Below are 26,234 nucleotides of genomic sequence, written 5' to 3' on the forward strand. Positions count from 1 at the left end.
GCTTTTGGAATTTGGGAGGTCATTTCTGGTGATAGAGAGAGAGAATATAGGGACAGGTACCTGGGTAGACAAGCGCAGAGCCCGAGTGTTTGTGCTGCAGTGAAAGCAGTGCGAAGGGAAGGCGAGGACCTGCCAAGAGCACTCGGGCCTTGGAGCTATGGTGCGGGAGAAATGGCTGGATATTTGCACTCAGGGAGGTGGTCTGTGCCGGGGTGAGAGTGAGCTTGAGAATGTGTCTGGGGAGTGCTGTGAGGCAAGGCAAGGGCAGATGCCCACCCAGCGTGTGTTTGGCTGTGAAAGTGGTGGCAAGGGAAGGTGAGGAGTAGCAAGAGCACAAAGCCCTTAGAGCTGTGGTGTGCGAGAAATGGCTGGACGACTGCAGTTTCAGAGCTGGTCTATTGCGAGGGTGAGAGTGAGCTTGAGAATGTGTCTGGGGAGTGCTGGGAGGCAAGGCAAGGGCAGATGCCCACCCAGAGTGCGTTTGGCTTTGAAAGCGCTGTCAAGGGAAGGTGAGGCGCAGCAAGAGCACAAAGCCCTTAGAGCCTTGGTGCGGGAGAAATGGCTGGACGATTGCAGTTTGGGAGCTGGTCTCTTCCCAGGGTGAGAGTGAGCTTGAGAATGCGTATTGGGAGTGTTGGGAAGCAAGGCAAGGGCAGCTGCCCAGTGCGTGTTTGGCTGTGAAAGCGCTGGCAAGGGAATGTGGTGACAGGTAACTGGTTTAAGCCCTTAGAGCTGTGGTGTGGGAGAAATGGCTGGACGATTGCGGTTTGGGAGGTGGTCTTTGCCGAGAGTGAGAGTGAGCTTGAGAACGTGTCTTGGGAGTGCTGGGAGGCGAGGCAAGGCAAGGGGAGATGCCCAGTGTGTGTTTGGCTGTGAAAGTGCTGGCAAGGGAAGGTGAGGAGCAGCAAGAGCACTATGCCATCAGAGCTATGGTCTGGGACAAAGTGCTGGACGACTGGAGTTTCACAGCTGGTCTATTGCGAGGGTGAGAGTGAGCTTGAGAATGTGTCTGGGGAGTGCTGTGAGGCAAGGCAAGTGCAGATCCCCACCCAGCGTGTGTTCGCCTGTGGCAATGCTGGCAAGGGAAGGGGACGACAAGCCACAGCACTAACCCTTAGAGCCTTGGTGCAGGAGAAATGGCTGGACGATTGCAGTTTGGGAGCTGGTCTCTTCCCAGGGTGAGAGTGAGCTTGAGAATGCTTATTGGGAGTGTTGGGAAGCAAGGCAAGGGCAGCTACCCAGTGCGTGTTTGGCTGTGAAAGCGCTGGCAAGGGAATGTGGTGACAGGTAACTGGTTTAAGCCCTGAGAGCTGTGGTGTGGGAGAAATGGCTGGACGATTGCGGTTTGGGAGGTGGTCTGTGCCGAGAGTGAGAGTGAGCTTGAGAATGTGTCTGGGAGTGCTGGGAGGCAAGGCAAGGGCAGATGCCCACGTAGCGTGTGTTTGGCTGTGAAAGCGCTGGCAAGGGAAGGTGAGGAGCAGCAACAGCTTTCAGTCCTTGCCCATTTGCTGTGGAAGAAATCACTTGACGTTTGCAACGTCAGACCTCAGCTATTGAAAAAGTCAGTCTGAGCCTGAGAGAACTTCAGGATGGCTAAGAAAGAAGGCAAGCGCCAGAGCGTGAGTCTGTCTTTCACTGTCACAGCGGTGCCAAGGGAAGGTGAAGACCAGCATCAACATTTCCTCCTGGCTCCTTTGGTGTGGGCAAAATCACTAGATGTTTGCACTCTCCGAGCTGGGCTCTAGCGAAAGGGGAGCGAGAGAGAGAATTAGGCCCGTGAACAGGCAAGGCAAGCACAGAGCGCCAGAGTTTCTGTGGCTGTAAAAGCGGTGCCAAGGGAAGAGGAAGACCAGAAAAAGGTTTCGTTCCTGGCTAGCTCGGTGTGGGAAATATCGCTGGGCTTTTGGAATTTGGGAGGTCATTTCTGGTGATAGAGAGAGAGAATATAGGGACAGGTACCTGGGTAGACAAGCGCAGAGCCCGAGTGTTTGTGCTGCAGTGAAAGCAGTGCGAAGGGAAGGCGAGGACCTGCCAAGAGCACTCGGGCCTTGGAGCTATGGTGCGGGAGAAATGGCTGGATATTTGCACTCAGGGAGGTGGTCTGTGCCGGGGTGAGAGTGAGCTTGAGAATGTGTCTGGGGAGTGCTGTGAGGCAAGGCAAGGGCAGATGCCCACCCAGCGTGTGTTTGGCTGTGAAAGTGGTGGCAAGGGAAGGTGAGGAGTAGCAAGAGCACAAAGCCCTTAGAGCTGTGGTGTGCGAGAAATGGCTGGACGACTGCAGTTTCAGAGCTGGTCTATTGCGAGGGTGAGAGTGAGCTTGAGAATGTGTCTGGGGAGTGCTGGGAGGCAAGGCAAGGGCAGATGCCCACCCAGCGTGTGTTTGGCTGTGAAAGTGGTGGCAAGGGAAGGCTGAGGAGTAGCAAGAGCACAAAGCCCTTAGAGCTGTGGTTTGCGAGAAATGGCTGGACGACTGCAGTTTCAGAGCTGGTCTATTGCGAGGGTGAGAATGAGCTTGAGAATGTGTCTGGGGAGTGCTGGGAGGCAAGGCAAGGGCAGATGCCCACCCAGAGTGCGTTTGGCTTTGAAAGCGCTGTCAAGGGAAGGTGAGGCGCAGCAAGAGCACAAAGCCCTTAGAGCCTTGGTGCGGGAGAAATGGCTGGACGATTGCAGTTTGGGAGCTGGTCTCTTCCCAGGGTGAGAGTGAGCTTGAGAATGCGTATTGGGAGTGTTGGGAAGCAAGGCAAGGGCAGCTGCCCAGTGCGTGTTTGGCTGTGAAAGCGCTGGCAAGGGAATGTGGTGACAGGTAACTGGTTTAAGCCCTTAGAGCTGTGGTGTGGGAGAAATGGCTGGACGATTGCGGTTTGGGAGGTGGTCTTTGCCGAGAGTGAGAGTGAGCTTGAGAACGTGTCTTGGGAGTGCTGGGAGGCGAGGCAAGGCAAGGGGAGATGCCCAGTGTGTGTTTGGCTGTGAAAGTGCTGGCAAGGGAAGGTGAGGAGCAGCAAGAGCACTATGCCATCAGAGCTATGGTCTGGGACAAAGTGCTGGACGACTGGAGTTTCACAGCTGGTCTATTGCGAGGGTGAGAGTGAGCTTGAGAATGTGTCTGGGGAGTGCTGTGAGGCAAGGCAAGTGCAGATCCCCACCCAGCGTGTGTTCGCCTGTGGCAATGCTGGCAAGGGAAGGGGACGACAAGCCACAGCACTAACCCTTAGAGCCTTGGTGCAGGAGAAATGGCTGGACGATTGCAGTTTGGGAGCTGGTCTCTTCCCAGGGTGAGAGTGAGCTTGAGAATGCGTATTGGGAGTGTTGGGAAGCAAGGCAAGGGCAGCTGCCCATTGCGTGTTTGGCTGTGAAAGCGCTGGCAAGGGAATGTGGTGACAGGTAACTGGTTTAAGCCCTGAGAGCTGTGGTGTGGGAGAAATGGCTGGACGATTGCGGTTTGGGAGGTGGTCTGTGCCGAGAGTGAGAGTGAGCTCGAGAATGTGTCTGGGGAGTGCTGGGAGGTAAGGCAAGGGCAGATGCCCACGTAGCGTGTGTTTGGCTGTGAAAGCGCTGGCAAGGGAAGGTGAGGAGCAGCAACAGCTTTCAGTCCTTGCCCATTTGCTGTGGAAGAAATCACTTGACGTTTGCAACGTCAGACCTCAGCTATTGAAAAAGTCAGTCTGAGCCTGAGAGAACTTCAGGATGGCTAAGAAAGAAGGCAAGCGCAGAGCGTGAGTCTGTCTTTCACTGTCACAGCGGTGCCAAGGGAAGGTGAAGACCAGCATCAACATTTCCTCCTGGCTCCTTTGGTGTGGGCAAAATCACTAGATGTTTGCACTCTCCGAGCTGGGCTCTAGCGAAAGGGGAGCGAGAGAGAGAATTAGGCCCGTGAACAGGCAAGGCAAGCACAGAGCTCCAGAGTTTCTGTGGCTGTAAAAGCGGTGCCAAGGGAAGAGGAAGACCAGAAAAAGGTTTCGTTCCTGGCTAGCTCGGTGTGGGAAATATCGCTGGGCTTTTGGAATTTGGGAGGTCATTTCTGGTGATAGAGAGAGAGAATATAGGGACAGGTACCTGGGTAGACAAGCGCAGAGCCCGAGTGTTTGTGCTGCAGTGAAAGCAGTGCGAAGGGAAGGCGAGGACCTGCCAAGAGCACTCGGGCCTTGGAGCTATGGTGCGGGAGAAATGGCTGGATATTTGCACTCAGGGAGGTGGTCTGTGCCGGGGTGAGAGTGAGCTTGAGAATGTGTCTGGGGAGTGCTGTGAGGCAAGGCAAGGGCAGATGCCCACCCAGCGTGTGTTTGGCTGTGAAAGTGGTGGCAAGGGAAGGTGAGGAGTAGCAAGAGCACAAAGCCCTTAGAGCTGTGGTGTGCGAGAAATGGCTGGACGACTGCAGTTTCAGAGCTGGTCTATTGCGAGGGTGAGAGTGAGCTTGAGAATGTGTCTGGGGAGTGCTGGGAGGCAAGGCAAGGGCAGATGCCCACCCAGAGTGCGTTTGGCTTTGAAAGCGCTGTCAAGGGAAGGTGAGGCGCAGCAAGAGCACAAAGCCCTTAGAGCCTTGGTGCGGGAGAAATGGCTGGACGATTGCAGTTTGGGAGCTGGTCTCTTCCCAGGGTGAGAGTGAGCTTGAGAATGCGTATTGGGAGTGTTGGGAAGCAAGGCAAGGGCAGCTGCCCAGTGCGTGTTTGGCTGTGAAAGCGCTGGCAAGGGAATGTGGTGACAGGTAACTGGTTTAAGCCCTTAGAGCTGTGGTGTGGGAGAAATGGCTGGACGATTGCGGTTTGGGAGGTGGTCTTTGCCGAGAGTGAGAGTGAGCTTGAGAACGTGTCTTGGGAGTGCTGGGAGGCGAGGCAAGGCAAGGGGAGATGCCCAGTGTGTGTTTGGCTGTGAAAGTGCTGGCAAGGGAAGGTGAGGAGCAGCAAGAGCACTATGCCATCAGAGCTATGGTCTGGGACAAAGTGCTGGACGACTGGAGTTTCACAGCTGGTCTATTGCGAGGGTGAGAGTGAGCTTGAGAATGTGTCTGGGGAGTGCTGTGAGGCAAGGCAAGTGCAGATCCCCACCCAGCGTGTGTTCGCCTGTGGCAATGCTGGCAAGGGAAGGGGACGACAAGCCACAGCACTAACCCTTAGAGCCTTGGTGCAGGAGAAATGGCTGGACGATTGCAGTTTGGGAGCTGGTCTCTTCCCAGGGTGAGAGTGAGCTTGAGAATGCTTATTGGGAGTGTTGGGAAGCAAGGCAAGGGCAGCTACCCAGTGCGTGTTTGGCTGTGAAAGCGCTGGCAAGGGAATGTGGTGACAGGTAACTGGTTTAAGCCCTGAGAGCTGTGGTGTGGGAGAAATGGCTGGACGATTGCGGTTTGGGAGGTGGTCTGTGCCGAGAGTGAGAGTGAGCTCGAGAATGTGTCTGGGGAGTGCTGGGAGGCAAGGCAAGGGCAGATGCCCACGTAGCGTGTGTTTGGCTGTGAAAGCGCTGGCAAGGGAAGGTGAGGAGCAGCAACAGCTTTCAGTCCTTGCCCATTTGCTGTGGAAGAAATCACTTGACGTTTGCAACGTCAGACCTCAGCTATTGAAAAAGTCAGTCTGAGCCTGAGAGAACTTCAGGATGGCTAAGAAAGAAGGCAAGCGCAGAGCGTGAGTCTGTCTTTCACTGTCACAGCGGTGCCAAGGGAAGGTGAAGACCAGCATCAACATTTCCTCCTGGCTCCTTTGGTGTGGGCAAAATCACTAGATGTTTGCACTCTCCGAGCTGGGCTCTAGCGAAAGGGGAGCGAGAGAGAGAATTAGGCCCGTGAACAGGCAAGGCAAGCACAGAGCGCCAGAGTTTCTGTGGCTGTAAAAGCGGTGCCAAGGGAAGAGGAAGACCAGAAAAAGGTTTCGTTCCTGGCTAGCTCGGTGTGGGAAATATCGCTGGGCTTTTGGAATTTGGGAGGTCATTTCTGGTGATAGAGAGAGAGAATATAGGGACAGGTACCTGGGTAGACAAGCGCAGAGCCCGAGTGTTTGTGCTGCAGTGAAAGCAGTGCGAAGGGAAGGCGAGGACCTGCCAAGAGCACTCGGGCCTTGGAGCTATGGTGCGGGAGAAATGGCTGGATATTTGCACTCAGGGAGGTGGTCTGTGCCGGGGTGAGAGTGAGCTTGAGAATGTGTCTGGGGAGTGCTGTGAGGCAAGGCAAGGGCAGATGCCCACCCAGCGTGTGTTTGGCTGTGAAAGTGGTGGCAAGGGAAGGTGAGGAGTAGCAAGAGCACAAAGCCCTTAGAGCTGTGGTGTGCGAGAAATGGCTGGACGACTGCAGTTTCAGAGCTGGTCTATTGCGAGGGTGAGAGTGAGCTTGAGAATGTGTCTGGGGAGTGCTGGGAGGCAAGGCAAGGGCAGATGCCCACCCAGCGTGTGTTTGGCTGTGAAAGTGGTGGCAAGGGAAGGCTGAGGAGTAGCAAGAGCACAAAGCCCTTAGAGCTGTGGTTTGCGAGAAATGGGTGGACGACTGCAGTTTCAGAGCTGGTCTATTGCGAGGGTGAGAATGAGCTTGAGAATGTGTCTGGGGAGTGCTGGGAGGCAAGGCAAGGGCAGATGCCCACCCAGAGTGCGTTTGGCTTTGAAAGCGCTGTCAAGGGAAGGTGAGGCGCAGCAAGAGCACAAAGCCCTTAGAGCCTTGGTGCGGGAGAAATGGCTGGACGATTGCAGTTTGGGAGCTGGTCTCTTCCCAGGGTGAGAGTGAGCTTGAGAATGCGTATTGGGAGTGTTGGGAAGCAAGGCAAGGGCAGCTGCCCAGTGCGTGTTTGGCTGTGAAAGCGCTGGCAAGGGAATGTGGTGACAGGTAACTGGTTTAAGCCCTTAGAGCTGTGGTGTGGGAGAAATGGCTGGACGATTGCGGTTTGGGAGGTGGTCTTTGCCGAGAGTGAGAGTGAGCTTGAGAACGTGTCTTGGGAGTGCTGGGAGGCGAGGCAAGGCAAGGGGAGATGCCCAGTGTGTGTTTGGCTGTGAAAGTGCTGGCAAGGGAAGGTGAGGAGCAGCAAGAGCACTATGCCATCAGAGCTATGGTCTGGGACAAAGTGCTGGACGACTGGAGTTTCACAGCTGGTCTATTGCGAGGGTGAGAGTGAGCTTGAGAATGTGTCTGGGGAGTGCTGTGAGGCAAGGCAAGTGCAGATCCCCACCCAGCGTGTGTTCGCCTGTGGCAATGCTGGCAAGGGAAGGGGACGACAAGCCACAGCACTAACCCTTAGAGCCTTGGTGCAGGAGAAATGGCTGGACGATTGCAGTTTGGGAGCTGGTCTCTTCCCAGGGTGAGAGTGAGCTTGAGAATGCGTATTGGGAGTGTTGGGAAGCAAGGCAAGGGCAGCTGCCCATTGCGTGTTTGGCTGTGAAAGCGCTGGCAAGGGAATGTGGTGACAGGTAACTGGTTTAAGCCCTGAGAGCTGTGGTGTGGGAGAAATGGCTGGACGATTGCGGTTTGGGAGGTGGTCTGTGCCGAGAGTGAGAGTGAGCTCGAGAATGTGTCTGGGGAGTGCTGGGAGGTAAGGCAAGGGCAGATGCCCACGTAGCGTGTGTTTGGCTGTGAAAGCGCTGGCAAGGGAAGGTGAGGAGCAGCAACAGCTTTCAGTCCTTGCCCATTTGCTGTGGAAGAAATCACTTGACGTTTGCAACGTCAGACCTCAGCTATTGAAAAAGTCAGTCTGAGCCTGAGAGAACTTCAGGATGGCTAAGAAAGAAGGCAAGCGCAGAGCGTGAGTCTGTCTTTCACTGTCACAGCGGTGCCAAGGGAAGGTGAAGACCAGCATCAACATTTCCTCCTGGCTCCTTTGGTGTGGGCAAAATCACTAGATGTTTGCACTCTCCGAGCTGGGCTCTAGCGAAAGGGGAGCGAGAGAGAGAATTAGGCCCGTGAACAGGCAAGGCAAGCACAGAGCTCCAGAGTTTCTGTGGCTGTAAAAGCGGTGCCAAGGGAAGAGGAAGACCAGAAAAAGGTTTCGTTCCTGGCTAGCTCGGTGTGGGAAATATCGCTGGGCTTTTGGAATTTGGGAGGTCATTTCTGGTGATAGAGAGAGAGAATATAGGGACAGGTACCTGGGTAGACAAGCGCAGAGCCCGAGTGTTTGTGCTGCAGTGAAAGCAGTGCGAAGGGAAGGCGAGGACCTGCCAAGAGCACTCGGGCCTTGGAGCTATGGTGCGGGAGAAATGGCTGGATATTTGCACTCAGGGAGGTGGTCTGTGCCGGGGTGAGAGTGAGCTTGAGAATGTGTCTGGGGAGTGCTGTGAGGCAAGGCAAGGGCAGATGCCCACCCAGCGTGTGTTTGGCTGTGAAAGTGGTGGCAAGGGAAGGTGAGGAGTAGCAAGAGCACAAAGCCCTTAGAGCTGTGGTGTGCGAGAAATGGCTGGACGACTGCAGTTTCAGAGCTGGTCTATTGCGAGGGTGAGAGTGAGCTTGAGAATGTGTCTGGGGAGTGCTGTGAGGCAAGGCAAGGGCAGATGCCCACCCAGCGTGTGTTTGGCTGTGAAAGTGGTGGCAAGGGAAGGCTGAGGAGTAGCAAGAGCACAAAGCCCTTAGAGCTGTGGTTTGCGAGAAATGGGTGGACGACTGCAGTTTCAGAGCTGGTCTATTGCGAGGGTGAGAATGAGCTTGAGAATGTGTCTGGGGAGTGCTGGGAGGCAAGGCAAGGGCAGATGCCCACCCAGAGTGCGTTTGGCTTTGAAAGCGCTGTCAAGGGAAGGTGAGGCGCAGCAAGAGCACAAAGCCCTTAGAGCCTTGGTGCGGGAGAAATGGCTGGACGATTGCAGTTTGGGAGCTGGTCTCTTCCCAGGGTGAGAGTGAGCTTGAGAATGCGTATTGGGAGTGTTGGGAAGCAAGGCAAGGGCAGCTGCCCAGTGCGTGTTTGGCTGTGAAAGCGCTGGCAAGGGAATGTGGTGACAGGTAACTGGTTTAAGCCCTTAGAGCTGTGGTGTGGGAGAAATGGCTGGACGATTGCGGTTTGGGAGGTGGTCTTTGCCGAGAGTGAGAGTGAGCTTGAGAACGTGTCTTGGGAGTGCTGGGAGGCGAGGCAAGGCAAGGGGAGATGCCCAGTGTGTGTTTGGCTGTGAAAGTGCTGGCAAGGGAAGGTGAGGAGCAGCAAGAGCACTATGCCATCAGAGCTATGGTCTGGGACAAAGTGCTGGACGACTGGAGTTTCACAGCTGGTCTATTGCGAGGGTGAGAGTGAGCTTGAGAATGTGTCTGGGGAGTGCTGTGAGGCAAGGCAAGTGCAGATCCCCACCCAGCGTGTGTTCGCCTGTGGCAATGCTGGCAAGGGAAGGGGACGACAAGCCACAGCACTAACCCTTAGAGCCTTGGTGCAGGAGAAATGGCTGGACGATTGCAGTTTGGGAGCTGGTCTCTTCCCAGGGTGAGAGTGAGCTTGAGAATGCGTATTGGGAGTGTTGGGAAGCAAGGCAAGGGCAGCTGCCCATTGCGTGTTTGGCTGTGAAAGCGCTGGCAAGGGAATGTGGTGACAGGTAACTGGTTTAAGCCCTGAGAGCTGTGGTGTGGGAGAAATGGCTGGACGATTGCGGTTTGGGAGGTGGTCTGTGCCGAGAGTGAGAGTGAGCTCGAGAATGTGTCTGGGGAGTGCTGGGAGGTAAGGCAAGGGCAGATGCCCACGTAGCGTGTGTTTGGCTGTGAAAGCGCTGGCAAGGGAAGGTGAGGAGCAGCAACAGCTTTCAGTCCTTGCCCATTTGCTGTGGAAGAAATCACTTGACGTTTGCAACGTCAGACCTCAGCTATTGAAAAAGTCAGTCTGAGCCTGAGAGAACTTCAGGATGGCTAAGAAAGAAGGCAAGCGCAGAGCGTGAGTCTGTCTTTCACTGTCACAGCGGTGCCAAGGGAAGGTGAAGACCAGCATCAACATTTCCTCCTGGCTCCTTTGGTGTGGGCAAAATCACTAGATGTTTGCACTCTCCGAGCTGGGCTCTAGCGAAAGGGGAGCGAGAGAGAGAATTAGGCCCGTGAACAGGCAAGGCAAGCACAGAGCGCCAGAGTTTCTGTGGCTGTAAAAGCGGTGCCAAGGGAAGAGGAAGACCAGAAAAAGGTTTCGTTCCTGGCTAGCTCGGTGTGGGAAATATCGCTGGGCTTTTGGAATTTGGGAGGTCATTTCTGGTGATAGAGAGAGAGAATATAGGGACAGGTACCTGGGTAGACAAGCGCAGAGCCCGAGTGTTTGTGCTGCAGTGAAAGCAGTGCGAAGGGAAGGCGAGGACCTGCCAAGAGCACTCGGGCCTTGGAGCTATGGTGCGGGAGAAATGGCTGGATATTTGCACTCAGGGAGGTGGTCTGTGCCGGGGTGAGAGTGAGCTTGAGAATGTGTCTGGGGAGTGCTGTGAGGCAAGGCAAGGGCAGATGCCCACCCAGCGTGTGTTTGGCTGTGAAAGTGGTGGCAAGGGAAGGTGAGGAGTAGCAAGAGCACAAAGCCCTTAGAGCTGTGGTGTGCGAGAAATGGCTGGACGACTGCAGTTTCAGAGCTGGTCTATTGCGAGGGTGAGAGTGAGCTTGAGAATGTGTCTGGGGAGTGCTGTGAGGCAAGGCAAGGGCAGATGCCCACCCAGCGTGTGTTTGGCTGTGAAAGTGGTGGCAAGGGAAGGCTGAGGAGTAGCAAGAGCACAAAGCCCTTAGAGCTGTGGTTTGCGAGAAATGGGTGGACGACTGCAGTTTCAGAGCTGGTCTATTGCGAGGGTGAGAATGAGCTTGAGAATGTGTCTGGGGAGTGCTGGGAGGCAAGGCAAGGGCAGATGCCCACCCAGAGTGCGTTTGGCTTTGAAAGCGCTGTCAAGGGAAGGTGAGGCGCAGCAAGAGCACAAAGCCCTTAGAGCCTTGGTGCGGGAGAAATGGCTGGACGATTGCAGTTTGGGAGCTGGTCTCTTCCCAGGGTGAGAGTGAGCTTGAGAATGCGTATTGGGAGTGTTGGGAAGCAAGGCAAGGGCAGCTGCCCAGTGCGTGTTTGGCTGTGAAAGCGCTGGCAAGGGAATGTGGTGACAGGTAACTGGTTTAAGCCCTTAGAGCTGTGGTGTGGGAGAAATGGCTGGACGATTGCGGTTTGGGAGGTGGTCTTTGCCGAGAGTGAGAGTGAGCTTGAGAACGTGTCTTGGGAGTGCTGGGAGGCGAGGCAAGGCAAGGGGAGATGCCCAGTGTGTGTTTGGCTGTGAAAGTGCTGGCAAGGGAAGGTGAGGAGCAGCAAGAGCACTATGCCATCAGAGCTATGGTCTGGGACAAAGTGCTGGACGACTGGAGTTTCAGAGCTGGTCTATTGCGAGGGTGAGAGTGAGCTTGAGAATGTGTCTGGGGAGTGCTGTGAGGCAAGGCAAGTGCAGATCCCCACCCAGCGTGTGTTCGCCTGTGGCAATGCTGGCAAGGGAAGGGGACGACAAGCCACAGCACTAACCCTTAGAGCCTTGGTGCAGGAGAAATGGCTGGACGATTGCAGTTTGGGAGCTGGTCTCTTCCCAGGGTGAGAGTGAGCTTGAGAATGCGTATTGGGAGTGTTGGGAAGCAAGGCAAGGGCAGCTGCCCATTGCGTGTTTGGCTGTGAAAGCGCTGGCAAGGGAATGTGGTGACAGGTAACTGGTTTAAGCCCTGAGAGCTGTGGTGTGGGAGAAATGGCTGGACGATTGCGGTTTGGGAGGTGGTCTGTGCCGAGAGTGAGAGTGAGCTCGAGAATGTGTCTGGGGAGTGCTGGGAGGCAAGGCAAGGGCAGATGCCCACGTAGCGTGTGTTTGGCTGTGAAAGCGCTGGCAAGGGAAGGTGAGGAGCAGCAACAGCTTTCAGTCCTTGCCCATTTGCTGTGGAAGAAATCACTTGACGTTTGCAACGTCAGACCTCAGCTATTGAAAAAGTCAGTCTGAGCCTGAGAGAACTTCAGGATGGCTAAGAAAGAAGGCAAGCGCAGAGCGTGAGTCTGTCTTTCACTGTCACAGCGGTGCCAAGGGAAGGTGAAGACCAGCATCAACATTTCCTCCTGGCTCCTTTGGTGTGGGCAAAATCACTAGATGTTTGCACTCTCCGAGCTGGGCTCTAGCGAAAGGGGAGCGAGAGAGAGAATTAGGCCCGTTAACAGGCAAGGCAAGCACAGAGCTCCAGAGTTTCTGTGGCTGTAAAAGTGGTGCCAAGGGAAGAGGAAGACCAGAAAAAGGTTTCGTTCCTGGCTAGCTCGGTGTGGGAAATATCGCTGGGCTTTTGGAATTTGGGAGGTCATTTCTGGTGATAGAGAGAGAGAATATAGGGACAGGTACCTGGGTAGACAAGCGCAGAGCCCGAGTGTTTGTGCTGCAGTGAAAGCAGTGCGAAGGGAAGGCGAGGACCTGCCAAGAGCACTCGGGCCTTGGAGCTATGGTGCGGGAGAAATGGCTGGATATTTGCACTCAGGGAGGTGGTCTGTGCCGGGGTGAGAGTGAGCTTGAGAATGTGTCTGGGGAGTGCTGGGAGGCAAGGCAAGGGCAGATGCCCACCCAGCGTGTGTTTGGCTGTGAAAGTGGTGGCAAGGGAAGGTGAGGAGTAGCAAGAGCACAAAGCCCTTAGAGCTGTGGTGTGCGAGAAATGGCTGGACGACTGCAGTTTCAGAGCTGGTCTATTGCGAGGGTGAGAGTGAGCTTGAGAATGTGTCTGGGGAGTGCTGGGAGGCAAGGCAAGGGCAGATGCCCACCCAGCGTGTGTTTGGCTGTGAAAGTGGTGGCAAGGGAAGGTGAGGAGTAGCAAGAGCACAAAGCCCTTAGAGCTGTGGTGTGCGAGAAATGGCTGGACGACTGCAGTTTCAGAGCTGGTCTATTGCGAGGCTGAGAGTGAGCTTGAGAATGTGTCTGGGGAGTGCTGTGAGGCAAGGCAAGGGCAGATGCCCACCCAGCGTGTGTTTGGCTGTGAAAGTGGTGGCAAGGGAAGGTGAGGAGTAGCAAGAGCACAAAGCCCTTAGAGCTGTGGTTTGCGAGAAATGGCTGGACGACTGCAGTTTCAGAGCTGGTCTATTGCGAGGGTGAGAATGAGCTTGAGAATGTGTCTGGGGAGTGCTGGGAGGCAAGGCAAGGGCAGATGCCCACCCAGAGTGCGTTTGGCTTTGAAAGCGCTGTCAAGGGAAGGTGAGGCGCAGCAAGAGCACAAAGCCCTTAGAGCCTTGGTGCGGGAGAAATGGCTGGACGATTGCAGTTTGGGAGCTGGTCTCTTCCCAGGGTGAGAGTGAGCTTGAGAATGCTTATTGGGAGTGTTGGGAAGCAAGGCAAGGGCAGCTGCCCAGTGCGTGTTTGGCTGTGAAAGCGCTGGCAAGGGAATGTGGTGACAGGTAACTGGTTTAAGCCCTTAGAGCTGTGGTGTGGGAGAAATGGCTGGACGATTGCGGTTTGGGAGGTGGTCTTTGCCGAGAGTGAGAGTGAGCTTGAGAACGTGTCTTGGGAGTGCTGGGAGGCGAGGCAAGGCAAGGGGAGATGCCCAGTGTGTGTTTGGCTGTGAAAGTGCTGGCAAGGGAAGGTGAGGAGCAGCAAGAGCACTATGCCATCAGAGCTATGGTCTGGGACAAAGTGCTGGACGACTGGAGTTTCAGAGCTGGTCTATTGCGAGGGTGAGAGTGAGCTTGAGAATGTGTCTGGGGAGTGCTGTGAGGCAAGGCAAGTGCAGATCCCCACCCAGCGTGTGTTCGCCTGTGGCAATGCTGGCAAGGGAAGGGGACGACAAGCCACAGCACTAACCCTTAGAGCCTTGGTGCAGGAGAAATGGCTGGACGATTGCAGTTTGGGAGCTGGTCTCTTCCCAGGGTGAGAGTGAGCTTGAGAATGCGTATTGGGAGTGTTGGGAAGCAAGGCAAGGGCAGCTGCCCATTGCGTGTTTGGCTGTGAAAGCGCTGGCAAGGGAATGTGGTGACAGGTAACTGGTTTAAGCCCTGAGAGCTGTGGTGTGGGAGAAATGGCTGGACGATTGCGGTTTGGGAGGTGGTCTGTGCCGAGAGTGAGAGTGAGCTCGAGAATGTGTCTGGGGAGTGCTGGGAGGTAAGGCAAGGGCAGATGCCCACGTAGCGTGTGTTTGGCTGTGAAAGCGCTGGCAAGGGAAGGTGAGGAGCAGCAACAGCTTTCAGTCCTTGCCCATTTGCTGTGGAAGAAATCACTTGACGTTTGCAACGTCAGACCTCAGCTATTGAAAAAGTCAGTCTGAGCCTGAGAGAACTTCAGGATGGCTAAGAAAGAAGGCAAGCGCAGAGCGTGAGTCTGTCTTTCACTGTCACAGCGGTGCCAAGGGAAGGTGAAGACCAGCATCAACATTTCCTCCTGGCTCCTTTGGTGTGGGCAAAATCACTAGATGTTTGCACTCTCCGAGCTGGGCTCTAGCGAAAGGGGAGCGAGAGAGAGAATTAGGCCCGTGAACAGGCAAGGCAAGCACAGAGCGCCAGAGTTTCTGTGGCTGTAAAAGCGGTGCCAAGGGAAGAGGAAGACCAGAAAAAGGTTTCGTTCCTGGCTAGCTCGGTGTGGGAAATATCGCTGGGCTTTTGGAATTTGGGAGGTCATTTCTGGTGATAGAGAGAGAGAATATAGGGACAGGTACCTGGGTAGACAAGCGCAGAGCCCGAGTGTTTGTGCTGCAGTGAAAGCAGTGCGAAGGGAAGGCGAGGACCTGCCAAGAGCACTCGGGCCTTGGAGCTATGGTGCGGGAGAAATGGCTGGATATTTGCACTCAGGGAGGTGGTCTGTGCCGGGGTGAGAGTGAGCTTGAGAATGTGTCTGGGGAGTGCTGTGAGGCAAGGCAAGGGCAGATGCCCACCCAGCGTGTGTTTGGCTGTGAAAGTGGTGGCAAGGGAAGGTGAGGAGTAGCAGGAGCACAAAGCCCTTAGAGCTGTGGTGTGCGAGAAATGGCTGGACGACTGCAGTTTCAGAGCTGGTCTATTGCGAGGGTGAGAGTGAGCTTGAGAATGTGTCTGGGGAGTGCTGTGAGGCAAGGCAAGGGCAGATGCCCACCCAGCGTGTGTTTGGCTGTGAAAGTGGTGGCAAGGGAAGGCTGAGGAGTAGCAAGAGCACAAAGCCCTTAGAGCTGTGGTGTGCGAGAAATGGCTGGACGACTGCAGTTTCAGAGCTGGTCTATTGCGAGGGTGAGAATGAGCTTGAGAATGTGTCTGGGGAGTGCTGGGAGGCAAGGCAAGGGCAGATGCCCACCCAGAGTGCGTTTGGCTTTGAAAGCGCTGTCAAGGGAAGGTGAGGCGCAGCAAGAGCACAAAGCCCTTAGAGCCTTGGTGCGGGAGAAATGGCTGGACGATTGCAGTTTGGGAGCTGGTCTCTTCCCAGGGTGAGAGTGAGCTTGAGAATGCGTATTGGGAGTGTTGGGAAGCAAGGCAAGGGCAGCTGCCCAGTGCGTGTTTGGCTGTGAAAGCGCTGGCAAGGGAATGTGGTGACAGGTAACTGGTTTAAGCCCTTAGAGCTGTGGTGTGGGAGAAATGGCTGGACGATTGCGGTTTGGGAGGTGGTCTTTGCCGAGAGTGAGAGTGAGCTTGAGAACGTGTCTTGGGAGTGCTGGGAGGCGAGGCAAGGCAAGGGGAGATGCCCAGTGTGTGTTTGGCTGTGAAAGTGCTGGCAAGGGAAGGTGAGGAGCAGCAAGAGCACTATGCCATCAGAGCTATGGTCTGGGACAAAGTGCTGGACGACTGGAGTTTCACAGCTGGTCTATTGCGAGGGTGAGAGTGAGCTTGAGAATGTGTCTGGGGAGTGCTGTGAGGCAAGGCAAGTGCAGATCCCCACCCAGCGTGTGTTCGCCTGTGGCAATGCTGGCAAGGGAAGGGGACGACAAGCCACAGCACTAACCCTTAGAGCCTTGGTGCAGGAGAAATGGCTGGACGATTGCAGTTTGGGAGCTGGTCTCTTCCCAGGGTGAGAGTGAGCTTGAGAATGCGTATTGGGAGTGTTGGGAAGCAAGGCAAGGGCAGCTACCCAGTGCGTGTTTGGCTGTGAAAGCGCTGGCAAGGGAATGTGGTGACAGGTAACTGGTTTAAGCCCTGAGAGCTGTGGTGTGGGAGAAATAGCTGGACGATTGCGGTTTGGGAGGTGGTCTGTGCCGAGAGTGAGAGTGAGCTTGAGAATGTGTCTGGGGAGTGCTGTGAGGCAAGGCAAGGGCAGATGCCCACGTAGCGTGTGTTTGGCTGTGAAAGCGCTGGCAAGGGAAGGTGAGGAGCAGCAACAGCTTTCAGTCCTTGCCCATTTGCTGTGGAAGAAATCACTTGACGTTTGCAACGTCAGACCTCAGCTATTGAAAAAGTCAGTCTGAGCCTGAGAGAACTTCAGGATGGCTAAGAAAGAAGGCAAGCGCAGAGCGTGAGTCTGTCTTTCACTGTCACAGCGGTGCCAAGGGAAGGTGAAGACCAGCATCAACATTTCCTCCTGGCTCCTTTGGTGTGGGCAAAATCACTAGATGTTTGCACTCTCCGAGCTGGGCTCTAGCGAAAGGGGAGCGAGAGAGAGAATTAGGCCCGTGAACAGGCAAGGCAAGCACAGAGCGCCAGAGTTTCTGTGGCTGTAAAAGCGGTGCCAAGGGAAGAGGAAGACCAGAAAAAGGTTTCGTTCCTGGCTAGCTCGGTGTGGGAAATATCGCTGGGCTTTTGGAATTTGGGAGGTCATTTCTGGTGATAGAGAGAGAGAATATAGGGACAGGTACCTGGGTAGACAAGCGCAGAGCCCGAGTGTTTGTGCTGCAGTGAAAGCAGTGCGAAGGGAAGGCGAGGACCTGCCAAGAGCACTCGGGCCTTGGAGCTATGGTGCGGGAGAAATGGCTGGATATTTGCACTCAGGGAGGTGGTCTGTGCCGGGGTGAGAGTGAGCTTGAGAATGTGTCTGGGGAGTGCTGTGAGGCAAGGCAAGGGCAGATGCCCACCCAGCGTGTGTTTGGCTGTGAAAGTGGTGGCAAGGGAAGGTGAGGAGTAGCAAGAGCACAAAGCCCTTAGAGCTGTGGTGTGCGAGAAATGGCTGGACGACTGCAGTTTCAGAGCTGGTCTATTGCGAGGGTGAGAGTGAGCTTGAGAATGTGTCTGGGGAGTGCTGGGAGGCAAGGCAAGGGCAGATGCCCACCCAGCGTGTGTTTGGCTGTGAAAGTGGTGGCAAGGGAAGGCTGAGGAGTAGCAAGAGCACAAAGCCCTTAGAGCTGTGGTTTGCGAGAAATGGGTGGACGACTGCAGTTTCAGAGCTGGTCTATTGCGAGGGTGAGAATGAGCTTGAGAATGTGTCTGGGGAGTGCTGGGAGGCAAGGCAAGGGCAGATGCCCACCCAGAGTGCGTTTGGCTTTGAAAGCGCTGTCAAGGGAAGGTGAGGCGCAGCAAGAGCACAAAGCCCTTAGAGCCTTGGTGCGGGAGAAATGGCTGGACGATTGCAGTTTGGGAGGTGGTCTCTTCCCAGGGTGAGAGTGAGCTTGAGAATGCGTATTGGGAGTGTTGGGAAGCAAGGCAAGGGCAGCTGCCCAGTGCGTGTTTGGCTGTGAAAGCGCTGGCAAGGGAATGTGGTGACAGGTAACTGGTTTAAGCCCTTAGAGCTGTGGTGTGGGAGAAATGGCTGGACGATTGCGGTTTGGGAGGTGGTCTTTGCCGAGAGTGAGAGTGAGCTTGAGAACGTGTCTTGGGAGTGCTGGGAGGCGAGGCAAGGCAAGGGGAGATGCCCAGTGTGTGTTTGGCTGTGAAAGTGCTGGCAAGGGAAGGTGAGGAGCAGCAAGAGCACTATGCCATCAGAGCTATGGTCTGGGACAAAGTGCTGGACGACTGGAGTTTCAGAGCTGGTCTATTGCGAGGGTGAGAGTGAGCTTGAGAATGTGTCTGGGGAGTGCTGTGAGGCAAGGCAAGTGCAGATCCCCACCCAGCGTGTGTTCGCCTGTGGCAATGCTGGCAAGGGAAGGGGACGACAAGCCACAGCACTAACCCTTAGAGCCTTGGTGCAGGAGAAATGGCTGGACGATTGCAGTTTGGGAGCTGGTCTCTTCCCAGGGTGAGAGTGAGCTTGAGAATGCGTATTGGGAGTGTTGGGAAGCAAGGCAAGGGCAGCTGCCCATTGCGTGTTTGGCTGTGAAAGCGCTGGCAAGGGAATGTGGTGACAGGTAACTGGTTTAAGCCCTGAGAGCTGTGGTGTGGGAGAAATGGCTGGACGATTGCGGTTTGGGAGGTGGTCTGTGCCGAGAGTGAGAGTGAGCTCGAGAATGTGTCTGGGGAGTGCTGGGAGGTAAGGCAAGGGCAGATGCCCACGTAGCGTGTGTTTGGCTGTGAAAGCGCTGGCAAGGGAAGGTGAGGAGCAGCAACAGCTTTCAGTCCTTGCCCATTTGCTGTGGAAGAAATCACTTGACGTTTGCAACGTCAGACCTCAGCTATTGAAAAAGTCAGTCTGAGCCTGAGAGAACTTCAGGATGGCTAAGAAAGAAGGCAAGCGCAGAGCGTGAGTCTGTCTTTCACTGTCACAGCGGTGCCAAGGGAAGGTGAAGACCAGCATCAACATTTCCTCCTGGCTCCTTTGGTGTGGGCAAAATCACTAGATGTTTGCACTCTCCGAGCTGGGCTCTAGCGAAAGGGGAGCGAGAGAGAGAATTAGGCCCGTGAACAGGCAAGGCAAGCACAGAGCTCCAGAGTTTCTGTGGCTGTAAAAGTGGTGCCAAGGGAAGAGGAAGACCAGAAAAAGGTTTCGTTCCTGGCTAGCTCGGTGTGGGAAATATCGCTGGGCTTTTGGAATTTGGGAGGTCATTTCTGGTGATAGAGAGAGAGAATATAGGGACAGGTACCTGGGTAGACAAGCGCAGAGCCCGAGTGTTTGTGCTGCAGTGAAAGCAGTGCGAAGGGAAGGCGAGGACCTGCCAAGAGCACTCGGGCCTTGGAGCTATGGTGCGGGAGAAATGGCTGGATATTTGCACTCAGGGAGGTGGTCTGTGCCGGGGTGAGAGTGAGCTTGAGAATGTGTCTGGGGAGTGCTGTGAGGCAAGGCAAGGGCAGATGCCCACCCAGCGTGTGTTTGGCTGTGAAAGTGGTGGCAAGGGAAGGTGAGGAGTAGCAAGAGCACAAAGCCCTTAGAGCTGTGGTGTGCGAGAAATGGCTGGACGACTGCAGTTTCAGAGCTGGTCTATTGCGAGGGTGAGAGTGAGCTTGAGAATGTGTCTGGGGAGTGCTGGGAGGCAAGGCAAGGGCAGATGCCCACCCAGCGTGTGTTTGGCTGTGAAAGTGGTGGCAAGGGAAGGTGAGGAGTAGCAAGAGCACAAAGCCCTTAGAGCTGTGGTGTGCGAGAAATGGCTGGACGACTGCAGTTTCAGAGCTGGTCTATTGCGAGGCTGAGAGTGAGCTTGAGAATGTGTCTGGGGAGTGCTGTGAGGCAAGGCAAGGGCAGATGCCCACCCAGCGTGTGTTTGGCTGTGAAAGTGGTGGCAAGGGAAGGTGAGGAGTAGCAAGAGCACAAAGCCCTTAGAGCTGTGGTTTGCGAGAAATGGCTGGACGACTGCAGTTTCAGAGCTGGTCTATTGCGAGGGTGAGAATGAGCTTGAGAATGTGTCTGGGGAGTGCTGGGAGGCAAGGCAAGGGCAGATGCCCACCCAGAGTGCGTTTGGCTTTGAAAGCACTGTCAAGGGAAGGTGAGGCGCAGCAAGAGCACAAAGCCCTTAGAGCCTTGGTGCGGGAGAAATGGCTGGACGATTGCAGTTTGGGAGCTGGTCTCTTCCCAGGGTGAGAGTGAGCTTGAGAATGCGTATTGGGAGTGTTGGGAAGCAAGGCAAGGGCAGCTGCCCAGTGCGTGTTTGGCTGTGAAAGCGCTGGCAAGGGAATGTGGTGACAGGTAACTGGTTTAAGCCCTTAGAGCTGTGGTGTGGGAGAAATGGCTGGACGATTGCGGTTTGGGAGGTGGTCTTTGCCGAGAGTGAGAGTGAGCTTGAGAACGTGTCTTGGGAGTGCTGGGAGGCGAGGCAAGGCAAGGGGAGATGCCCAGTGTGTGTTTGGCTGTGAAAGTGCTGGCAAGGGAAGGTGAGGAGCAGCAAGAGCACTATGCCATCAGAGCTATGGTCTGGGACAAAGTGCTGGACGACTGGAGTTTCAGAGCTGGTCTATTGCGAGGGTGAGAGTGAGCTTGAGAATGTGTCTGGGGAGTGCTGTGAGGCAAGGCAAGTGCAGATCCCCACCCAGCGTGTGTTCGCCTGTGGCAATGCTGGCAAGGGAAGGGGACGACAAGCCACAGCACTAACCCTTAGAGCCTTGGTGCAGGAGAAATGGCTGGACGATTGCAGTTTGGGAGGTGGTCTCTTCCCAGGGTGAGAGTGAGCTTGAGAATGCGTATTGGGAGTGTTGGGAAGCAAGGCAAGGGCAGCTACCCAGTGCGTGTTTGGCTGTGAAAGCGCTGGCAAGGGAATGTGGTGACAGGTAACTGGTTTAAGCCCTGAGAGCTGTGGTGTGGGAGAAATGGCTGGACGATTGCGGTTTGGGAGGTGGTCTGTGCCGAGAGTGAGAGTGAGCTTGAGAATGTGTCTGGGGAGTGCTGGGAGGCAAGGCAAGGGCAGATGCCCACGTAGCGTGTGTTTGGCTGTGAAAGCGCTGGCAAGGGAAGGTGAGGAGCAGCAACAGCTTTCAGTCCTTGCCCATTTGCTGTGGAAGAAATCACTTGACGTTTGCAACGTCAGACCTCAGCTATTGAAAAAGTCAGTCTGAGCCTGAGAGAACTTCAGGATGGCTAAGAAAGAAGGCAAGCGCAGAGCGTGAGTCTGTCTTTCACTGTCACAGCGGTGCCAAGGGAAGGTGAAGACCAGCATCAACATTTCCTCCTGGCTCCTTTGGTGTGGGCAAAATCACTAGATGTTTGCACTCTCCGAGCTGGGCTCTAGCGAAAGGGGAGCGAGAGAGAGAATTAGGCCCGTGAACAGGCAAGGCAAGCACAGAGCGCCAGAGTTTCTGTGGCTGTAAAAGCGGTGCCAAGGGAAGAGGAAGACCAGAAAAAGGTTTCGTTCCTGGCTAGCTCGGTGTGGGAAATATCGCTGGGCTTTTGGAATTTGGGAGGTCATTTCTGGTGATAGAGAGAGAGAATATAGGGACAGGTACCTGGGTAGACAAGCGCAGAGCCCGAGTGTTTGTGCTGCAGTGAAAGCAGTGCGAAGGGAAGGCGAGGACCTGCCAAGAGCACTCGGGCCTTGGAGCTATGGTGCGGGAGAAATGGCTGGATATTTGCACTCAGGGAGGTGGTCTGTGCCGGGGTGAGAGTGAGCTTGAGAATGTGTCTGGGGAGTGCTGTGAGGCAAGGCAAGGGCAGATGCCCACCCAGCGTGTGTTTGGCTGTGAAAGTGGTGGCAAGGGAAGGTGAGGAGTAGCAAGAGCACAAAGCCCTTAGAGCTGTGGTGTGCGAGAAATGGCTGGACGACTGCAGTTTCAGAGCTGGTCTATTGCGAGGGTGAGAGTGAGCTTGAGAATGTGTCTGGGGAGTGCTGTGAGGCAAGGCAAGGGCAGATGCCCACCCAGCGTGTGTTTGGCTGTGAAAGTGGTGGCAAGGGAAGGTGAGGAGTAGCAAGAGCACAAAGCCCTTAGAGCTGTGGTGTGCGAGAAATGGCTGGACGACTGCAGTTTCAGAGCTGGTCTATTGCGAGGGTGAGAGTGAGCTTGAGAATGTGTCTGGGGAGTGCTGGGAGGCAAGGCAAGGGCAGATGCCCACCCAGCGTGTGTTTGGCTGTGAAAGTGGTGGCAAGGGAAGGCTGAGGAGTAGCAAGAGCACAAAGCCCTTAGAGCTGTGGTTTGCGAGAAATGGGTGGACGACTGCAGTTTCAGAGCTGGTCTATTGCGAGGGTGAGAATGAGCTTGAGAATGTGTCTGGGGAGTGCTGGGAGGCAAGGCAAGGGCAGATGCCCACCCAGAGTGCGTTTGGCTTTGAAAGCGCTGTCAAGGGAAGGTGAGGCGCAGCAAGAGCACAAAGCCCTTAGAGCCTTGGTGCGGGAGAAATGGCTGGACGATTGCAGTTTGGGAGGTGGTCTCTTCCCAGGGTGAGAGTGAGCTTGAGAATGCGTATTGGGAGTGTTGGGAAGCAAGGCAAGGGCAGCTGCCCAGTGCGTGTTTGGCTGTGAAAGCGCTGGCAAGGGAATGTGGTGACAGGTAACTGGTTTAAGCCCTTAGAGCTGTGGTGTGGGAGAAATGGCTGGACGATTGCGGTTTGGGAGGTGGTCTTTGCCGAGAGTGAGAGTGAGCTTGAGAACGTGTCTTGGGAGTGCTGGGAGGCGAGGCAAGGCAAGGGGAGATGCCCAGTGTGTGTTTGGCTGTGAAAGTGCTGGCAAGGGAAGGTGAGGAGCAGCAAGAGCACTATGCCATCAGAGCTATGGTCTGGGACAAAGTGCTGGACGACTGGAGTTTCAGAGCTGGTCTATTGCGAGGGTGAGAGTGAGCTTGAGAATGTGTCTGGGGAGTGCTGTGAGGCAAGGCAAGTGCAGATCCCCACCCAGCGTGTGTTCGCCTGTGGCAATGCTGGCAAGGGAAGGGGACGACAAGCCACAGCACTAACCCTTAGAGCCTTGGTGCAGGAGAAATGGCTGGACGATTGCAGTTTGGGAGCTGGTCTCTTCCCAGGGTGAGAGTGAGCTTGAGAATGCGTATTGGGAGTGTTGGGAAGCAAGGCAAGGGCAGCTGCCCAGTGCGTGTTTGGCTGTGAAAGCGCTGGCAAGGGAATGTGGTGACAGGTAACTGGTTTAAGCCCTGAGAGCTGTGGTGTGGGAGAAATGGCTGGACGATTGCGGTTTGGGAGGTGGTCTGTGCCGAGAGTGAGAGTGAGCTCGAGAATGTGTCTGGGGAGTGCTGGGAGGCAAGGCAAGGGCAGATGCCCACGTAGCGTGTGTTTGGCTGTGAAAGCGCTGGCAAGGGAAGGTGAGGAGCAGCAACAGCTTTCAGTCCTTGCCCATTTGCTGTGGAAGAAATCACTTGACGTTTGCAACGTCAGACCTCAGCTATTGAAAAAGTCAGTCTGAGCCTGAGAGAACTTCAGGATGGCTAAGAAAGAAGGCAAGCGCAGAGCGTGAGTCTGTCTTTCACTGTCACAGCGGTGCCAAGGGAAGGTGAAGACCAGCATCAACATTTCCTCCTGGCTCCTTTGGTGTGGGCAAAATCACTAGATGTTTGCACTCTCCGAGCTGGGCTCTAGCGAAAGGGGAGCGAGAGAGAGAATTAGGCCCGTGAACAGGCAAGGCAAGCACAGAGCGCCAGAGTTTCTGTGGCTGTAAAAGCGGTGCCAAGGGAAGAGGAAGACCAGAAAAAGGTTTCGTTCCTGGCTAGCTCGGTGTGGGAAATATCGCTGGGCTTTTGGAATTTGGGAGGTCATTTCTGGTGATAGAGAGAGAGAATATAGGGACAGGTACCTGGGTAGACAAGCGCAGAGCCCGAGTGTTTGTGCTGCAGTGAAAGCAGTGCGAAGGGAAGGCGAGGACCTGCCAAGAGCACTCGGGCCTTGGAGCTATGGTGCGGGAGAAATGGCTGGATATTTGCACTCAGGGAGGTGGTCTGTGCCGGGGTGAGAGTGAGCTTGAGAATGTGTCTGGGGAGTGCTGTGAGGCAAGGCAAGGGCAGATGCCCACCCAGCGTGTGTTTGGCTGTGAAAGTGGTGGCAAGGGAAGGTGAGGAGTAGCAAGAGCACAAAGCCCTTAGAGCTGTGGTGTGCGAGAAATGGCTGGACGACTGCAGTTTCAGAGCTGGTCTATTGCGAGGGTGAGAGTGAGCTTGAGAATGTGTCTGGGGAGTGCTGTGAGGCAAGGCAAGGGCAGATGCCCACCCAGCGTGTGTTTGGCTGTGAAAGTGGTGGCAAGGGAAGGTGAGGAGTAGCAAGAGCACAAAGCCCTTAGAGCTGTGGTGTGCGAGAAATGGCTGGACGACTGCAGTTTCAGAGCTGGTCTATTGCGAGGGTGAGAGTGAGCTTGAGAATGTGTCTGGGGAGTGCTGGGAGGCAAGGCAAGGGCAGATGCCCACCCAGCGTGTGTTTGGCTGTGAAAGTGGTGGCAAGGGAAGGCTGAGGAGTAGCAAGAGCACAAAGCCCTTAGAGCTGTGGTTTGCGAGAAATGGGTGGACGACTGCAGTTTCAGAGCTGGTCTATTGCGAGGGTGAGAATGAGCTTGAGAATGTGTCTGGGGAGTGCTGGGAGGCAAGGCAAGGGCAGATGCCCACCCAGAGTGCGTTTGGCTTTGAAAGCGCTGTCAAGGGAAGGTGAGGCGCAGCAAGAGCACAAAGCCCTTAGAGCCTTGGTGCGGGAGAAATGGCTGGACGATTGCAGTTTGGGAGGTGGTCTCTTCCCAGGGTGAGAGTGAGCTTGAGAATGCGTATTGGGAGTGTTGGGAAGCAAGGCAAGGGCAGCTGCCCAGTGCGTGTTTGGCTGTGAAAGCGCTGGCAAGGGAATGTGGTGACAGGTAACTGGTTTAAGCCCTTAGAGCTGTGGTGTGGGAGAAATGGCTGGACGATTGCGGTTTGGGAGGTGGTCTTTGCCGAGAGTGAGAGTGAGCTTGAGAACGTGTCTTGGGAGTGCTGGGAGGCGAGGCAAGGCAAGGGGAGATGCCCAGTGTGTGTTTGGCTGTGAAAGTGCTGGCAAGGGAAGGTGAGGAGCAGCAAGAGCACTATGCCATCAGAGCTATGGTCTGGGACAAAGTGCTGGACGACTGGAGTTTCAGAGCTGGTCTATTGCGAGGGTGAGAGTGAGCTTGAGAATGTGTCTGGGGAGTGCTGTGAGGCAAGGCAAGTGCAGATCCCCACCCAGCGTGTGTTCGCCTGTGGCAATGCTGGCAAGGGAAGGGGACGACAAGCCACAGCACTAACCCTTAGAGCCTTGGTGCAGGAGAAATGGCTGGACGATTGCAGTTTGGGAGCTGGTCTCTTCCCAGGGTGAGAGTGAGCTTGAGAATGCGTATTGGGAGTGTTGGGAAGCAAGGCAAGGGCAGCTGCCCAGTGCGTGTTTGGCTGTGAAAGCGCTGGCAAGGGAATGTGGTGACAGGTAACTGGTTTAAGCCCTGAGAGCTGTGGTGTGGGAGAAATGGCTGGACGATTGCGGTTTGGGAGGTGGTCTGTGCCGAGAGTGAGAGTGAGCTCGAGAATGTGTCTGGGGAGTGCTGGGAGGTAAGGCAAGGGCAGATGCCCACGTAGCGTGTGTTTGGCTGTGAAAGCGCTGGCAAGGGAAGGTGAGGAGCAGCAACAGCTTTCAGTCCTTGCCCATTTGCTGTGGAAGAAATCACTTGACGTTTGCAACGTCAGACCTCAGCTATTGAAAAAGTCAGTCTGAGCCTGAGAGAACTTCAGGATGGCTAAGAAAGAAGGCAAGCGCAGAGCGTGAGTCTGTCTTTCACTGTCACAGCGGTGCCAAGGGAAGGTGAAGACCAGCATCAACATTTCCTCCTGGCTCCTTTGGTGTGGGCAAAATCACTAGATGTTTGCACTCTCCGAGCTGGGCTCTAGCGAAAGGGGAGCGAGAGAGAGAATTAGGCCCGTTAACAGGCAAGGCAAGCACAGAGCTCCAGAGTTTCTGTGGCTGTAAAAGTGGTGCCAAGGGAAGAGGAAGACCAGAAAAAGGTTTCGTTCCTGGCTAGCTCGGTGTGGGAAATATCGCTGGGCTTTTGGAATTTGGGAGGTCATTTCTGGTGATAGAGAGAGAGAATATAGGGACAGGTACCTGGGTAGACAAGCGCAGAGCCCGAGTGTTTGTGCTGCAGTGAAAGCAGTGCGAAGGGAAGGCGAGGACCTGCCAAGAGCACTCGGGCCTTGGAGCTATGGTGCGGGAGAAATGGCTGGATATTTGCACTCAGGGAGGTGGTCTGTGCCGGGGTGAGAGTGAGCTTGAGAATGTGTCTGGGGAGTGCTGTGAGGCAAGGCAAGGGCAGATGCCCACCCAGCGTGTGTTTGGCTGTGAAAGTGGTGGCAAGGGAAGGTGAGGAGTAGCAAGAGCACAAAGCCCTTAGAGCTGTGGTGTGCGAGAAATGGCTGGACGACTGCAGTTTCAGAGCTGGTCTATTGCGAGGGTGAGAGTGAGCTTGAGAATGTGTCTGGGGAGTGCTGGGAGGCAAGGCAAGGGCAGATGCCCACCCAGCGTGTGTTTGGCTGTGAAAGTGGTGGCAAGGGAAGGTGAGGAGTAGCAAGAGCACAAAGCCCTTAGAGCTGTGGTGTGCGAGAAATGGCTGGACGACTGCAGTTTCAGAGCTGGTCTATTGCGAGGGTGAGAGTGAGCTTGAGAATGTGTCTGGGGAGTGCTGTGAGGCAAGGCAAGGGCAGATGCCCACCCAGCGTGTGTTTGGCTGTGAAAGTGGTGGCAAGGGAAGGTGAGGAGTAGCAAGAGCA

The sequence above is a fragment of the Pelecanus crispus genome, chromosome 12, assembly GCF_030463565.1.
Source record: "Pelecanus crispus isolate bPelCri1 chromosome 12, bPelCri1.pri, whole genome shotgun sequence".
NCBI classification, from domain to species: Eukaryota; Metazoa; Chordata; class Aves; order Pelecaniformes; family Pelecanidae; genus Pelecanus; species Pelecanus crispus.